The 12,888-nt window shown below is 43.3% G+C and overlaps 1 protein-coding gene across 1 annotated transcript in view; it reads right to left on the reverse strand.

Moving 5' to 3' along the window:
• LOC139536218 (disks large-associated protein 4-like) overlaps nt 1-12,888 on the reverse strand; it is a 238,615-nt gene that overhangs the window by 31,050 nt on the left and 194,677 nt on the right. The gene's annotated exons all lie outside the window — the stretch shown is intronic.

Below are 12,888 nucleotides of genomic sequence, written 5' to 3' on the forward strand. Positions count from 1 at the left end.
CTCAAAGCACTTCATGATGACGGAAGTGAGTGCTACGGGGCGGTAGTCGTTTAGCTCAGTTACCTTAGCTTTCTTGGGAACAGGAACAATGGTGGCCCTCTTGAAGCATGTGGGAACAGCAGACTGGGATAAGGATTGATTGAATATGTCCGTAAACACACCAGCCAGCTGGTCTGCGCATGCTCTGAGGACGCGGCTGGGAATGCCGTCTGGGCCTGCAGCCTTGCGAGGGTTAACACGTTTAAATGTTTTACTCACCTCGGCTGCAGTGAAGGAGAGCCCGCAGGTTTTGGTAGGGGGCCGTGTCAGTGGCACTGTATTGTCCTCAAAGCGGGCAAAAAAGTTGTTAGAATAACAGAGATGTTCCCTGGGCTGGAGGGGGACCAGTGACCACTGCCACCTCGAATAACAGAGATGTTCCATGGGCTGGAGGGGGACCAGTGACCACTGCCACCTCGAATAACAGAGATGTTCCCTGGGCTGGAGGGGGACCAGTGACCACTGCCACCTCGAATAACAGAGATGTTCCCTGGGCTGGAGGGGTACCAGTGACCACTGCCACCTCAAATAACAGAGATGTTCCCTGGGCTGGAGGGGGACCAGTGACCACTGCCACCTCAAATAACAGAGATGTTCCCTGGGCTGGAGGGGGACCAGTGACCACTGCCACCTCGAATAACAGAGATGTTCCCTGGGCTGGAAGGGCTTGCCGTCGTAATGGCAGCTATGTGACATGCTGGCTCCGCTCCAGATTCCATTCTGCACTGTGTGTGTGTATGTGCGCGGCTGTGTGCGTGTGACAGGGTCTGGATGCCTTCCCTGCCCTATGGGTTCCAAGTGTCAGAGCACGCTTGCATCAATCTAAACAGAATTTACCCTTGGGTGGAAAACCCATAAAATCAGCTTTTCTTACAACTGGAAAATCATAAATGACCTCCTCTTCTCAGATTACATAGGACTAGGACATCATTTATTTTGGGCTAGAGGGTTATTGAGGTCCTACAGTATTTGGGTTAGCTGGCTATAACCTACATTATCTTCAGAAACTATTCACACCCCTTGACTTTTTCCACATTTTGTGTTACAAAGTGGGATTCAAATGAATTTAATTGTCATATTTTGTCAACAATCTACACAAAAAAGGGACATTTTTGCAAATACAGAAATACATCTAATTTACATAAGTATTCAACCCCCTGAGTCAATACATTTTAGAATCCCTTTTGGCAGCGATTACAGCTGTGAATCTTTCTGGGTAAATCTGTGAACATTCAGCGAGAAAGCGTTCCATAGTTTGTGGATCAGTAGCATCGCATTTTGATTGATATATCTCTGAGTAAAACTACGCAAAGCATTTATTAATATCCTGCGGGTCTGTTACTATTTTACCCTTCTTGTCTTTTATTTTGTGAATAGCTCTAGATGCCTGTACATGCCTTAGCTGTCTTGCAAGTAATTTATGTGGTTTGTCACCCAGTTCAAAATAACTTTGTTGTGTTCTAGCAAGTAAAGAGCCCATCCGTTTCGAAAGGATGGCATTGTATTCATATTTCAACTTTGTGATCTTCTCAAGGACTGCATTCAAGGAATTCATCCTAAAAACGTTCTCCTGTTCCCCTAACTCTCTTTCAATTTCTCTCAGCCCAGTATTGGCGCATTTCTTCCTCTCTGATGTATAAGAAATAATTTAACCTCTAATCACAGCCTTTAGAGATTCCCAATGGGCGGAGTCATCAACATCCCCCGTGTCTTAGCTCCGAGGAAAAAGGCAATCTGCTCCTTCAAATACTGACAAAAAGTTTCATCTTTCAACAAGTATGCGTCTAACAGGCTGACTACACCACTCACGTCGCGTGCGCGAGCGTTGCAAAATAAATTTAGAAATCTATATTATTCAATTATTGCACCCACACTGCTCGCACGCGTCAATGAGCGTCTGCGTTGCCAAGGGCTAAAATAGAAGTCAGTTCTATTTGTGAAGCAAATCGCACTGCAAGTCCTGTCTCTCCCATCTCCTCATTGGTTTATAGAAGCAGGTACCCACATGCCATCTCCTCATTGGTTATACCCACATGGTTGATTGAAAGACGAACTGTGTTGTCGGTCATTAGTGGTAATACTATGAAAGTTTAGATGCCAATCATCATATAAATTCAAATAAGAAAAAGCCTGGAAGGAGGAGAGATGACTAGAAACCATCGGTTGACCGTTTTATGCGTGGATTAATTGGCGGAGTAGAAGACCTTGTGCATTTCAGGTAAAATAACAACTCAATGTTTATATCCCAGGACAAATTAGCTAGCAACAGGAAGCTAGCTAAATACGACAAATTAGCTAGCAAGTGCAAGCTAGCTAGCTAAATTGCCATAAATGTTTAATGCTTTTCGACCTGTCCCCAAATGAATGTAATTAGTTCAGAGTTTGTTTTGATATTTTAACCTGCGTGTCGTGATCGCGCTTGGTGTAGGGGGACAAAATAAATGTATGTACGACGGTGCACGTATATAGAATAGGGTGATAGGTAACTGACGCAGCTGCTGAAATTAGTTTGGAGTCCAACAAAAAATAGTCAATTCTGGAATATGATTTATGAACTGACGAAAAGAAAGAATAACCTGATGAGGACAGGGGGTGCTGTTTTCACTTTGGAGAAAATCGTGCCCAATTTAAACGGCCTCGTACTCAATTCTTGCTCGTACAATATGCATATTATTATTACTATTGGATAGAAAACACTCTCTAGTTTCTAAAACCGTTTGAATTTTGTCTGTGGGTAAAACACAACTCATTTGGCAGCACACTTTCTGACCAGGAAGTGGAAAGTCTGAAATCGATGCTGTGTTCAAGTGCCTGCCTATAAATAGGCATGATACGTATGACTATACGTGCACGTCATACACCTTCCCCTGGATGTCAAGAGGAAGTGAGAGGAAAAATGAGTTGATTATCTCGATCTGAGGTTGAATAAACCCTCTTGGAACAACGTGTCCCCCATTTTCTGTTCTCTGCAAGGCGCGTGTTGGGACCTGTTATTGCCTACTGGAAAGCTGTCGTTATGGGCGAATACTATCTCCGGCTTTGATTTTATTTGATACATGTCACAATATCATCGTAAAGTATGTTTTTTCAATATAGTTTTATTAGACTATTGAAATTTATTCGGGACGTTAGGAGTGTTGCGTCGTTTGCGTTTGTTCACGAAGGAGAGCTTAGCACCACCTAGCCAGTGTGCTTGCTAATTCAAGAGGGAAAGAGGACGTTCTGAATCCAAACAACGACGGTTCTGGACAAAGGACCCGTTGTACAACATTCTGATGGAAGATCAGCAAAAGTAGGAACCATTTTGTGATGCTATTTCATATATCTGTCGAACTGTGTACTAGTAGCTTTGCGCTCAGGTTTTGGTTATTCCCTTACCATAACTAAGTCTTATGTCGTAATGAAGATATTTTTAGAATTCTAACACTGCGATTGCATTAAGAACTAATGGATCTATCGTTTCCTATACAACATGTATTTTTTTGTAATGTTTATGAATAGCTATTTGGTCAGAATAGGTGAGAGTCTAATAGAAATATCCGCACATTCTGGGAAAAATATGCTACGTTAGCACATTGTATAACCACGGATTTCAGCTCTAAATATGGACATTTTCGAACAAAACATAAGTGTATGTATAACCTGATGTTATAGGACTGTCATCTGAGGAAGGTTTATGAAGGTTAGTGAAATGTAATATCTTTTGCTGGTTTATTCGCTAACGCTAACGTGCCTATTGCTATCGCTAACGTGCCTTGATGAATGAATGCGGTAGTGTGGTAGGCTATTGTAGTAAGCTAATATAATGCTATATTGTGTTTTCGCTGTAAAACACTTAAAAAATCGGAAATATTGGCTGTATTCACAAGATGTTTGTCTTTAATTTGCTATACACCGTTTATTTTTCAGAAATGTTTTATGATGAGTATTTCGGTATGTCACGTTGGTGTCTGTAATTATTCTGGCTGCTTTCGGTGCAATTTCTGATTGTAGCCGCAATGTAAACTATGATTTATACCTGAAATATGCACATTTTTCGAACAAAACATAGATTTATTGTATAACATGTTATAAGACTGTCATCTGATGAAGTTGTTTCTTGGTTTCTTTGGTTTGTTCTAGGTTAGTTTGGTTGATTTTGTGCATGCTACCTGTGCTGTGAAAAATGTCTGTGCTTTTTTCTATTTGTTGGTGAGCTAACATAAATATATATTGTGTTTTCCCTGTAAAACATTTAAAAAATCGGACATGTTGGCTGGATTCACAAGATGTGTATCTTTCATTAGCTGTATTGGACTTGTTAATGTGTGAAAGTTAAATATTTCAAAAAAATATTTTTTGAATTTCGCGCTCTGCCTTTTCAGTGGAATGTGGGAATGCTAGCGGAACCCCTGTCCTAGACAGGATAATCCCTATTTGTTGGGTGCGTCAGTCTCCAAATATCAACAATGTTAAGGTTTGCCATCTATGTATTTAGACAGACACCAGCATTTGATTGTTGAAGTGACCTTGATAGGTGTTTATCTAAAAGAGGATCTAACAGATAAAGTCACCTCCAACAATAACACTTGTATCCGAGATATTTGTTATTGCCTTAAATACCCTTTGAAAAAATAATGGATCATCGAAGTTGTGTCCATATAAATGGACCAAGGTTATTGGTTTAGAATTCAGTGTTCAAGCCACAATAATATATCAACCATTAGGATCTGAAATCGAGGATGAGTAAACAAAATGAATGTTTTTCCTTATCAGGATTGCTACCCCTCTCGCCTTTGCATCAAAATTAGACTGGTATATCTGACCGATCCAGCCGACTCGTAGCTTGGCCTGAGCCGAGCGTTTAATATGAGTTTCTTGAAGAAGCACTATGTCAGCCCAGTGATTTAAGATGAGAAAAAACCTTAGCTTGTTTCACGACATGCCCTAAGCCATTACAGTTCCAGCTGACTATCTTTATTCCACCAGGTCTACTCTGTGCTCTTTATTCCACCAGGTCTACTCTGTGCTCTTTATTCCACCAGGTCTACTCTGTGCTCTTTATTCCACCAGGTCTACTCTGTGCTCTTTATTCCACCAGGTCTACTCTGTGCGCGATCACTATGTGGCATTTTTTTTTATTTTAGAGCAAATTGTTGCTGTCATACAAAACCCAGAAGAAAAACGTCCCGCCATGCGGGAGCTTGTCATGCCACCTGTATTAACAAACGTGAACATAAAACACAGACCCCATCCCCCCTCCCGTCCCATTACTGAGTGACTTCCCCAAACGAAGCACTCCTTGACTAATACAAACCTTAGGGTGTCTAGACATACAGCTTGAGCTAACTCGTCATCTATAGATCCCCGCATATAAACGAATATTAAATAACATTTAACTCTCACCTTAGGGGGTGAGTGGCGGTAAAACATGATAGGCTAAACAATGCTATACAAGCCATAACATCGCACCCATCATATACAGTGCTGTGAAAAAGTATTTGCCCCCTTCCTGATTTCTTATTTATTTGCACCTTTGTCACACCTAAATGTTTCAGACCATCAAACAAATTTCAATATTACACAAAGATAACCCAAGTAAACACAAAATTGCGTTTTTAAGTGATCATTTTATTTATTTAAGGGAAAAAAGCTATCCGAACCTTCATGGTTTTGTGTTTTAGGTTATTGTCCTGCTAAAAGGTTAATTCATCTCCCAGTGTCTGGTGGAAAGCAGACTGAACCAGATGTTTCTCTAGGATTTTGCCTGTGTTTAGCTCTATTCTGTTTATTTTTATCATAAAAAACAACTCCCTAGTCCTTGCCGATGACAAGTATTCCCATAACATGATGCAGCCACCACCATGCTTGAAAATATGAAGAATGGTACTCAGTGATGTGTTGTGTTGGATTGGCCCCAAACTTTGTTTTCAGGAAATAAAGTAAATTTCTTTGCCACATTTTTTGCAGTTTTACTTTAGTACCTTATTGCAAACAGGTTACATGTTTTGGAATATTTTTAATCTGAACAGGATTCCTTCTTTTCACTTTGTCATTTAGGTTAGTATTGTAGAGTAATTCCAAAGTTGTTTTTCCTCAGTTTTTATTCCTATCACAGCCATTAAACTAACTATTTTAAATTCACGATTGGCCCTGTGTGAAATCCCTGAACGGTTTCCTTCCTCTCCGGCAACTGAGTTAGGAACAACTCCTGTATCTTTGTAGTGATTGGGTGTATTGATACACTATCAAAAGTGTAATTAAAAAGTTCACATTGCTCAAAGGGATATTCAATGTCTGCTTGTTTAATTTTTACCAATCTACCAATAGGTGCTCTTCTTTGCGAGGAATTGGAAACCTCCCTAGTCTTTGTCATTGAATCTGTGTTTGAAATTCACTGTTCAACTGAGGGACCTTACAAATAATTGTATGAGTGGGGTACAGAGATGAGGTAGTCATTCAAAAATCATGTTAAACACTTATTGCACACACAGTGAGTCCATTAAACTTCTTATGTGGCTTGTTAAAAGAAAATTTACTTCTGAACTTATTTAGGCTTGCCATAACAAAGGGGTTGAATATATTGACATTTCAGCTTGTCAGTTTTAATTAAAATTTCTAAAAACATAATTTCACTTTCACATTATGGGGTATTGTGTGCTGGCCAGTAACAAAACATCTCAATGTATTCAATTTTAAATTCAGGATGTAACACAACAAAATGTGACAAAGGTAAGGGGTGTGAATACTTTCTGAAGGCACTGTACATCAGGCTAGCTCAGGATACAGGAGAGTGGAAACATCTAAAGATGGCAAAAAGATGCATCTCAATAGTTTAAAGTAGATTCCTTTATGTCTTCTTTGGGCCATTAGTACCTGCAATTAAAGAAATGGACAGGTGAAGGCATCCTCCCATATTGCTTTCCCCTAGCCTGGTATCTTCAGATCAGTCAAGTTGAAGGAAAGGAAGCCACTTAAATTAAATGAAAACTCCACCATCTTTTGGCATTTGTTTTATTAGTCCATTTTTGATGTACTCCCAAAATGTTTTGCATGTCAGCAAAGTTTTCAAGATATTTAACTTTCAAAGATAGTTTTCGGGTGGAATTTTCCTTTAAATGACAATTAAATGTGAGATCTTATATGGATAGTGGAAGAGAGTGCAGGTCTCCGGAGTACATTTCCCTCCAAATTCTGTCTGTTATGCCTAATCACTTACATACAACATAGTCAGCCCAGTGTGTGATGACTGCGATAATGCAACTAATCCTTCCATCAGTAATGTACAGAATTGTGATGCTGACAAAGCCCGTTTTCAGAACCCATCTGCAAAACAGTTTAAGGCTTTGCAAACATCTAAATACCGTTCCTGACTTAATGAAGCTCAGGCTGTACTCGTTGATGCCTGCCACCCCCGAAGTGCAATTCTATTAAATAAGAGTAGCTGTTCTGACTTAACCAGAAGGAATGCAACAACCCGGAGCTTTGTTCAAAATGTTTACTCTGAGTGGAATGTGAAAGGGGCCAACGGTCTGGTCTTATCCTGCCCTCTGGACACTGGTCAAGCTGGCCACTTGTGAGACTAGTTCACCATGAGTTGTTTGGACGTGTAAACAATGCTATGCTGTATAATGGACAGACGCTAACTCAACCATGTGGCACCTTAAACTGTCCAACTGCAAGACAACCACCTGATGCAAACTAAGCAGGATAGTTGTCATGACAAGACATTTTACGTGTCTGTTTACAAATTACTTACTGTTTAGCTGAGAAGCTGAAACTTTCACACTGATGCAAAGGCAAGCACTTCATTACATAATGAACAAAATGTCAGGCAATAAGCAGACATGATAATGAACAGCAGATACCCCAGCAACACTAATGACAAAACAGTGTAATAAAACAAATATTCAGCATCTATCACTTTCTCTCTCCCCCACTAGATCTTGCTCCCAAGAAGAACTGGCGACGCAAACAAAAAAATGAGATGATTACATGCCCATTGGCAGTAGGGCTGTTGCGGTGACAGTATTACCGCCACGCCGGCGATCACGAGTCATGAAGGCAGTCTGTAACGGCTCTTCTCCTCCTCATCCGAAGAGGAGGAGCAAGGATTCGACCAAAATGCAGCGGGTTGTGAATACATATTGATTTATTTACTGACGAAGACGAACACGAAAAAAACTAATACTTGCATAAACTACAAAACAACAAACGATGTTAAACAGACCTGAACTTGTGAACATAACAAACAATGAACGCACGAACAGGAAAGAACGAACGAAAATGAATGAATGAAGGCTCTGGCTGATCCGGTCTGGCGGAAGGCTCTGGCTGATCCGGTCTGGCGGAAGGCTCTGGCTGATCCGGTCTGTCGGAAGGCTCTGGCTGATCCGGTCTGGCGGAAGGCTCTGGCTGATCCGGTCTGGCGGACGGCTCTGGCTGATCCGGTCTGGCGGACGGCTCTGTAGGCTCATGGCAGACGGGCGGCTTTGCAGGCTCATGGCAGACGGCGGCTTTGCAGGCTCATGGCAGACGGGCAGTTCAGGCGCCGTTGGGCAGACGGGCAGCTCAGGCGCCGTTGGGCAGACGGGCAGTTCAGGCGCCGCTGGGCAGACGGGCAGTTCAGGCGCCGCTGGGCAGACGGGCACACCTGTAGGGAGGAGACGGAGAGACAGCCTGGTGCGTGGGGCTGCCACAGGACCCACCAGGCTGGAGAGACCTACAGGAGGCTTGATGTTAAAATGCACCTGAAGGACCGGGCTGTGGGGGAGCACTGGAGCTCTGGTGCGCAGCCTTGGCACCACTCCCCCAGGCTGGCATACTACTCCAGCCCGTACCCTCCAGAGTGCAGGCACAGGTTGAACCGGGCTGTGGATGAGCACTGGAGATCTAGTGCCTGCTACGCGCACTTCTCCCTTAGGCTCCACTCCCACATTTGCCCGGTACGAGCGGAGCGTAGGCATAGGATGCACTGCACCCTCCCAGCGCCCCGGAGACACAGCACGCAGAGCCGGGCGCAGGATACCCTGGACCGAAACTGCGTACCGGAGACCAGACGCGCTGAGCAGGCACAATACGCCCCGGCTGGATGCCCACACTCACTTGACACTTTCGGGGGGCTGCCCTATAGCGCACCGGGCTATGGGCACGCACTGGCGACACCGTGCGCTTAACCGCATAACACGGTGCCTGACCAGTGACGAGGTCAGGCACTCAGGTCGCTCAGGTCTGCTACCTGGCTTAGCCACACTCCTCTCTAGCCCCCCCCCCAAAAAAAAATTCTGGGGTTGCCTCTTGTACCTGTCCCGCTGCCGTGCTGCCTCCTCATATCGCCGCCGCTCAGCTTTCGCTTCCTCCAGCTCAGCTTTGGGGCGGCGATACTCCCCAGCCTGTGCCCAGGGTCCTTCTCCGTTCAACTCGTCCTCCCAAGTCCACAAGTCCTGGTTGCTCTGTTGAGCTCTCCCCCGCCGCTTGGTCCTAGGTTGGTGGGTGATTCTGTAACGGCTCTTCTCCTCCTCATCCGAAGAGGAGGAGCAAGGATTCGACCAAAATGAAGCGGGTTGTGAATACATATTGATTTATTTACTGACGAAGACGAACACGAAAAAAACTAATACTTGCATAAACTACAAAACAACAAACGATGTTAAACAGACCTGAACTTGTGAACATAACAAACAATGAACGCACGAACAGGAAAGAACGAACGAAAATGAATGAATGAACGAGACGAGACAGTACCGTGTGGTGCAATAAACACAGACACAGCGACAATCACCCACAAACAAACAGTGTGAAACAGCCAACCTATATATGGTTCTCAATCAGAGGAAAACGTCAAACACCTGTCTCTGATTGAGAACCATATAAGGCTAATTTCAAGTGACCTAAACAAGAAACACAAAACATATAATGCCCACCCCAACTCACACCCTGACCAACTAAACACATACAAAAAATAACATAAAACAGGTCAGGAACGTGACACAGTCAAATTCCACATGACCGTTTAGTCACGGTAATTAGGCTTCTCCAAGCTCTGATGCTGCAGCTGGTCATTCGTAGCCTACCAAACATGATAACTGCCTGGTACTCAGCGCTCTATTGTCCCTCTAATCACTCTGACATCAATGCAAATGTAATGGTAAATCTAATCAAACACTTCATGAGAGCCCATGAGCTCATGTTGCGCAACATTGCAGGAGAAAACAGAGTGATGACCACTAATAAAAAGAGGAGGATCCCATCAGCTTTCTATAGGCTAGGCCTATTATATTTTTTAATCAACTTTCCTAATATTAAGCACATTGCTTCTCTTTACAACAGGAGTACAGCCCACCTGGCTGGCATGAAAATAAACCACAGGGAAAAGCGTCCTCCATTCGCTATTTAAGTGAATATATTACATGTATTTTTCCCCGTTGCCCCTGGTAGGGTACAGGTGCAGGATAATGGTCCATTCTAAATCAAAACAAATGTCACAAATATTATTTAGTATATGTAAAGACAAGATTAAATCAAGAATAGTCTAATGGATGACAATATTATTGTGAATTATATATTATCACTTGTGAATGATGCCCAGCATAAGAAACAATGCCTTTTTTTTGCGACTTTTTCAAATCATAGTTGCACACCTCATGTAGCCTAGCCCATGGGCTGAAATGTTTTAATAAGGTTTGTACCCCAACTAAAGTGGCCAAATAACTTATTAAAATTAAGCACATTAATCCGCTTTACAAGGGGTGCAGAGCCTAACTGGCATATATAAGCAGCTCGTGAGTTTCAAGTTTGGGGAAGATCATTTTCTCCATAAAAATGCACCGTTAGGGCCTCCAGAGTGGCGCAGTGGTCTAAGACCCTGCATCGCAGTGCTCGCTGTGCCACTAGAGACCCTGGTTCCAGTCCATGCTCTGTCGCAGCCACGACCGGGAGACCCATGGGGCGGCGGACAATTGGCCCAGTGTCGTCTGGGTTAGGGGAGGGTTTGGGCAGAGCAGGTGTTTATTATGTCTGTACTGTGAGACGCATAAGACAGCACTACAGGGAGACAGGACGGACTGATCGCAGTGGCAGACCAAGTGTAACAACACCTACACAGGATCGATACATCCGAACATCACATCTGCGGGACAGGTACAGGATGGCAACAACAACTACCCGAGTTGAGTTACACCACAATCCCTCCATCAGTGCTCAGACTGTCCGCAATAGCCTGAGAGAGGCTGGACTGAGGGATTGTAGGCCTGTTGTAAGGCAGGTCCTAACCAGACATCCCTGGCAACAACGTCGCCTATGGGCACAAACCCACCATTGCTGGACCAGACAGGACTGGCAAAAAGTGCTCTTCACTGACGAGACGCGGTTTTGTCTCACCAGGGGTGATGGTCGGATTCACTTTTATCGTCGAAGGAATGAGCCTGGCCTGTATCGTCGAAGGAATGAGCCTGGCCTGTACTCTGTAGCGGGATCGATTTGGAGGTGGAGGGTCCGTCATGGTCTGGGGCGGTGTGTCACAGCATCATTGAACTGAACTTGTTGTCATTGCAGGCAATCTCAACGCTGTGCGTTACAAGGAAGACATCCTCCTCCCTCATGTGGTACCCTTCCTGCAGGCTCATCCTGACATGACCCTCCAGCATGACAATGCCACCAGCCATACTGCTCATTCTGTGTGTGATTTCCTGCAAGACAGGAATGACAGTGTTCTGCCATGGCCAGCGAAGAGCCCGGATCTCAATCCCATTGAGCACATCTGGGACCTGTTGGATCGGAGGGTGAGGGCTAGGGCCATTCCCCCCAGAAATGTCAGATAACTTGCAGGTGCCTTGGTGAAAGAGTGGGGTAACATCTCACAGCAAGAACTGGCAAATCTGGTGCAGTCCATGAGGAGGAGATGCACTGCAGTACTTAATGCAGCTGGTGGCCACACCAGACACTGAATGTTACTTTTGATTTTGAACCCCCCTTTGTTCAGGGACACATTATTCCATTTCTGTTAGTCACATGTCTGTGGAACTTGTTCAGTTTATGTCTCAGTTGTTGAATCTTGTTATGTTCATACAAATATTTACACATGATAAGTTTGCTGAAAATAAACGCAGTTGACAGTGAGAGGACGAGTTTACATACATACATACATTCTTGCAAGACTGCGCAAATATATGCATACTTGATCTGCGCAAACATGAATGAAGGGGCTCTCCTCGAAGAGAGAAGTTTATCCGGCTCAGTAAAACCTCAAAAATAAATTGTCTGCAACGCTGAATGTGAATTAATGAGGAGGCGGAACACACCTCAATTCAAACTGTTAGAAAATACAACTTGTTAGAAAATTATTTGAAATTGACAAGTTGAAACATAGCCTATAGATAATTAACAGGCAGGATTTTTTTAGGGTGAATTACGGCCACAAAGGCGATGCCGCCGTGGAATTTGAGGCATTATCAAGTTCATGTCGAATTGTGAATGAGAGACTATTGGAGTGAGTACCGCCTGTGCAAAAAAACAAAGCAGAGCTCATGCCTTTCAAACGACATTTTTCAAATCATCAGTCTCATCATGCAGCCATACTATGTATTAAAATTCAAAACATAGCCCAACATTTGTAGAACAACTAAAAGGCACATTAATAACTCTAAATTAGGCATACAGGAATACTTATTTCTTTGTTAACCACTCAACACAGAATAGCTGCATGTGCGCACTCCCTCAAATCGTTTGGAGGAAATATTTATATTTTATTCAGCTTTGTTCAATTGCATTATTGATTCTATAAAATAACATAAAATAATGTCACAGAATTATAAGCTAATCTTGCCTGCTAAATGAACTAGTGCAGCCCACAGCTGTTTCACAAAGCCACAT

Source organism: Salvelinus alpinus, chromosome 12 (genome assembly GCF_045679555.1).
Source record: "Salvelinus alpinus chromosome 12, SLU_Salpinus.1, whole genome shotgun sequence".
Lineage (NCBI taxonomy): Eukaryota > Metazoa > Chordata > Actinopteri > Salmoniformes > Salmonidae > Salvelinus > Salvelinus alpinus.